This window comes from Pinus tabuliformis, chromosome 4_1, assembly GCF_031772625.1.
Source record: "Pinus tabuliformis cultivar Carrire ecotype Pingquan chromosome 4_1, CPIR1, whole genome shotgun sequence".
NCBI classification, from domain to species: domain Eukaryota; kingdom Viridiplantae; phylum Streptophyta; class Pinopsida; order Pinales; family Pinaceae; genus Pinus; species Pinus tabuliformis.
In genome coordinates this window covers 41331427-41337426 of record NC_142303.1, presented here as the reverse complement: position 1 = coordinate 41337426, position 6000 = coordinate 41331427, and positions in this window count along the sequence as shown.

The following is a 6000-nucleotide window of genomic DNA, read 5'->3' as shown; positions in this document are numbered from 1 at the left end:
CTGTCCGTAATAGGTACCCGATCCCGCGGATTGATGACCTCCTAGACCAACTAAAGGGGGCGAAATATTTCAGCAAGATCGACCTGAAGTCAGGATATCACCAGGTACCAATCGAACCCTCCGATGTGTGGAAGACTGCCTTCAAATCCAAGAGGGCCTCTTCGAATGGTTGGTCATGCCTTTCGGATTGACGAATGCTCCTGCAACCTTTATGAGGCTAATGGATGACATCTTGCAGCCATTCACCAACTCCTTTGTAGTAGTATACTTGGATGACATTCTGATCTTCAGCCAGAGTTGGGAAGAGCACCTCCACCACATCCGACAGGTTCTCCAAACACTGCGGCAACACAAGCTATGTGCCAATTTGGAGAAATGCACTTTTGGCATGACCCAGGTTCAGTATCTGGGATACATCATTGATGAACAGGGGGTGCATGTCGATCCAGCCAAGATCCAAGTCATTCGGGATTGGCCCTCTCCAACCACTCTAACAGAGCTCCGCAACTTTCTAGGTCTTGCCAACTTCTACCGCAGGTTTGTGTTGGGATTTTCTCATATTTCTTGGCCCTTGAATCAAGTCACCAAGGGCGGGGCGAAAGCAAAATTCTTTTGGTCTGAATCTCAACAGAAGGAATTCAGGGAGTTGAAGGATCGCCTCTGCACGGCACCAGTGCTCGCGTTACCAGATTTACAACAACCATTTGAGGTCGAGACAGATGCCTCTGACTATGCTATTGGGGCAGTCCTTACTCAACATGGACATCCAGTGGCATATCACAGTGAAACACTTTCAGACACAGTCCGGAAGTACCCCACTTATGATAAAGAGATGTATTCCATTGTACAGGCCTGCCGACAATGGAAGCATTACATTTTGGGGAAGGAAACGGTCATCCACACAAACCACCGACCTCTGCAGTTCATACAGACCCAAGGGAAATTGCAGAATGATCGCCATCAGAAGTGGTCTACATACCTGCAACAGTTTCACTTGAATATCAAGTATAAAAAGGGCAGCACCAATAATGTTGCAGATTGCCTCAGTCGACCACCGATCATGGCGCTAACCACCGTGCTCAACTCTTGTGGGCACGAGACTTCTGATTGGCCACTTCTCTACAAAAGCGACCCAGAATTCGGCCACACATACCAGACACTCTTGGAGGGTCGGCAGGTTGCAGATTTTCACCTCCAGGATGCCCTATTATGCCACCTCGGTCACCTTTGTGTTCCTTCAAGCGAGCGTGCCAAGATGATTTGGGAAGCACACTACAGTCGGGCTGCTGGGCATTTCGGGGTCGAGAAAATAGTGGTAGTACTGCAAAATTATTTCTATTGGCCGAATCTTCGACAGGATGTTGGGAAGTACATCCGATCATGTATTTCCTGTGCCATTGCCAAACCGGCCATTAAGAAGCACGGCCTCTATACCCCGTTGCCTACCCCTAGTCGACCTTGGGAATCCATCTCCATGGATTACATGTCAGGCCTTCCTTCCACTAAGCATGGAAATGACTGTGTTTTTGTGGTCGTCGACAGGTTCTCGAAGATGGCCATTATGGTGGCCTGCAAGAAGAATATCACAGCAGAAGCCACTGCTAAACTCTTCTTTGAACGAGTGTGGGTGCACTTTGGGATCCCACAGTCTATCATCTCAGATCGGGACAGTCGGTTTCTCAGCACATTTTGGTCCAGTCTCTGGTCAATGCTGGACACCAAACTCACGAAGTCCACAGCCTTCCACCCTCAAACTGATGGCCAGACAGAGGTTGTCAATAGGATGATTGTGCACATTCTGCGCATGTATAACTCAAAGCATCCACGCACATGGGACGAGAGCCTCCCCTATGTTCAGCACAGCTACAACCGAGCTCTTCACAGCTCCACTGGCCATAGCCCTTTTTAGGTGGGTTTGGGATTCCAGCCACTATGCCCCATTGATGTGGCCATGCCACTTGCAGCTACTCACATGAATTCAGCTCATGTCCAGTCCGAAACAGATAAGGCCACCAGCTTCATTGAGCGCATCCAACATATTCGCCAGCAGGTCCATGACATTCTTGAGAAATCAAATGCCAAGTACAAGCAGCGACATGATCAACATCGGGTGCCACACAAGTTTCAGGTGGGCGACAAAGTCTGGTTGCATTTGCAAAAGGAACGCCTTACTGGAGCCTATCGGAAATTGAGACCACTCCGATATGGTCCTTACACCATTACTAAGGCTATGGGAGACAATGCATTTGAGCTCAGCATTCCCCCATTCCTTGGCCTGCACCCAGTGTTCAATGTGGACGGCCTTCGGCCATACTTTCCACCATTGCTAGACACATCCGACATTGCAGAACAACTCAAACCCACAGAATTAAATCCAGATTGCATGGAACAAGCTGCAACTGATCGGATCATGGACACACAGATCAAGAACACTCACCAACAGAATATCCAACTGTATCGAGTTGTCAAAGCAGGCCAACTCCTTCAGCAGGCAAGTGGCTCACCAGGGAACAAGTTCAGCAGAAGTTTCCTCATCTCATGGAGGAGCTCAATGCAATGGGGACCATTGCTTCCTAAGGGGGGAGGAATGATCCAGGTGGATATTGGTGGCCACCTTCCAAGTCCACCTGGACCCCCACCATTGTCTTTCTCAGCATTTTCAGTTTCCTTAATTGTAGCACAACTTACTATTTTTAGTAGTTTTTCGGGTCCTGAACTTCCAGAGCCGTTTTGAGGCCCTAAACGATGTTTTTTGGGGAATCCGGGGGCAACATGGGTCCATGGAATGGACCGATGTTGCCCGTTCCAACAATGATAGTGCTCGGATAGATCTTTCTAATGAGCTATTGTACGCGTCAAACGGAGATCATATGCCAAAGTTACGACCCCGGGAAGTTGATGTACCAACTTACCCCCAAACGGGGCCCACAGTTTGGCGTTTCATCTCCTAGGGTTAGGTTTTGGAATGTTAAGGGTTTTCCATTGTTTCTCAACAATAAAATGGCCTTCGAGCCTCATGGTAACATAGTTCAGAGGCATGTAGCCATCACATCTCTTCTCAGACATAAGCTACCATCGCCCTAGCTGGTTTATTTCCATTTCTGGTTGTAAGCATATTTTAGTATTTTCCATTAATGAAATGAAGTATTATTTCCGCTGCATCTTTGTGTCGATGGTTATCTCTGTAATTTTTTGCGTTCCTGTTTAAATCCGGATCAAGCTACCAAACTAAAAGCTTGGTCTATGGTTACCTCCGTTGATTTCCTCATCAGCCTGGGACATTGCGGGGGATAACATTTTGGCATTGTTGCTAGGGAAACAACTATTATATCATTCCTGGGTTTAATTCTATGCTTTCAAGACTAGTTCTATGGGTGAAACATTCAAGTATCCAAGGGAAGGTTGATTTAAGTAATCTCATCAAGTTTAAGGTGTAAAAACTCTGGCTCCTAAAAGATACACTAGGTCAAATACTAACCCAAATCCACCTACTATTGTTGATGATCCAAAGAAGTTACTTAAAAAACCCAAAACTCCCAATTCTGAAAGCAAACCTAGAAAATTGGTAAAAACTACATCTCTACCTGATCAAGTATCGACTATTGAAGATATTTGTTTTGATATTCAGTTTGAGCAATCTTTGTTTCGATCTAAATCTGAGTCTTCCCTTTCGGAAGTGGTTTTTGATCCTATTAGGTTTGATTCCTACCTTCCTTCTGCTAAATCCCTCTTTTCCAAAACTAATCACGAGTTGTGGTTAAATTTTGATAAACTTCAAAGCTTAGCAGACCAACTTCAATTCACTACCGAGAAATATTACATTCAATATTGGCTTGAAAACCTAGCTACTGCTTCATCTCTAAACACATCAGCTACATAATCTGTCGTTGTTAGTTTACCGCTATGTCCACTAGTGTCATCATCTCCATCAACATAGGCTATTGTAATACCTACACAACCCATTGTAGTACATCTTCTTCCTCCTCCAGTAGTCATGACATGGTTTGCTCGTTTATTATTACCTGGTCAACTTGCTGCTCTACCTCAGAACTATGGTCAAAGACTCCCTCTGTTTGATGGAACATCAGAGATTACATCTCAGAAACATGTTGACAAGTTGATAGATTTAATTTACCTTGAAGAGGTTGATGAGAAGGATGCAAATATGAGAATAATAACTCAAAGTTTTTCAGAGATGTGAGTAAATGGTTTCACAGTTTGGCAGCCAATTCCGTCAATAGTTCCTAGAAATTTATAGAGTTATTCTTGGCTCGGTGGCAGGAGAAGAAAAATGCATTATAGATTTTGGCTGAGTACAATGCTATGAAAAGAAACCCAAATGAGTTAGTGTAAGAGTTTACAACACAGTTAAATCTGGTTTATAATTCCATTCCTAATGACATCAAACCTCCCCTGGTTTAGCCCTCCTCCACTATCCTGATGCCTTCGATCCAAACATGGCATATCAGCTCAGGGAGAGAGATCCTGCAATCTTGGAAGAGATGTAGCACAATGTTGTAAGTGTGGAAGCCAATTTTCTTAACAAAAATTCCAAAATCAAATCGGAGAAACCTGAGAAGAAAGTTACTATTAAGGAAGAGTCTTCTTCTTCTTCCAAGGTAAAGCTTGACACTCTAATTAAAACAATGGAAAGGATGATGGACATAATGACTATTGCTGATAGACAAGTGGAGTATTCGATTATGAATCCGAACTAAAGGGGCCAAAAGCAATCACAGTTCCGAAATAAGCAGAAAGAACATAAAAATTAGGATCCTCATGGATAGATCAAAACACCATTTCATCAAAACTAAACAAAAGGCCCAAAAGATGATGAAGAAGAAATTTCTAAGGCTAATCATTTCTTTGTAGAAGATGAATCACTTATTTTTTGACTGAGGAAGATCAGTTTTCTCAGAAATTAATAACACCAAGTGATCAGCATCTTGTCCTCACCAGTGATGATTCATGGGCAATGCAAACTAGATAGTATCGAAGGGGATATCAAAATGCCCTCAAACATTTTCAGAAATGATACAACTTGAGGAGCAGAAATGTCCTTGTCACATTACATCTAAAAAGGTAGAATGTTCAAAAAGATGCCCTGAATAAAGAAGCCGCTCTTGCAAATCAAAAAAGAGAAAAAGAAATTGTCATTCTAAGTTGGGATAAAAATAATGAAGCTTCTACCAGCAATGCGAGGAAGGACAAGGTGGTTCAAACTGAAAGTCAGAAAAAGGAATCTCAAGCCAAAGGATAGCCTCAAAGGAAGGACACTACAAAAAAAGAGGTAGACAAGCAATCCATTCCATTTAGCCTAGAGATTGAAATTTCCAAATTGAAGGTTTCAATTCCTCTAACTAAACTAGTTCATAATGAAAAGTACAAATTCCATATTTCTAAGATGTTGAAAGTAGATCAATTGTCAGATATTGTCAATGTTGCAGATGATAAGCCTACAATTTTATTTGGTCTAGCTATAGAGGGAAGTCCTGAGGATAATGAAGTTCCTCCTTTCTATATTAGTTTCAAACTCCATGAGTTTATACTCCATAATTCCATGCTAGATTCCAACGCCTCACATAACTTGATGCCAAAGGCTATTATGGACAAACTAGTATTAGATATTACTCGACCTTACCATGATTTGTATTCCTTTGATTCAGGAAGAGTCAAATGCCTTGGCCTTATCAAAGATCTAGTAGTGTCCCTTCACAAAATCCTATCCAAAAATGTATTGATGGATGTAGTGGTCGCTAATATACCTCCACGGTTTGGCATGTTGCTTTCATGCTCTTGGGGGGAAAAATTGAAAGGAACCTTGCAACTTGACTTTTCATATGCTACTATAATGGTATTTCAGAAACTCAGAAAACTATACTGGGAGAAGAAGATGATATTCATGATTAGTAGCAAATAAATACCAAATAATCACCCTATCCATGTTGTACATACCTATCTAGAGTCTTTCATTTTGTATAGAGATTTGAATTCAGTTGA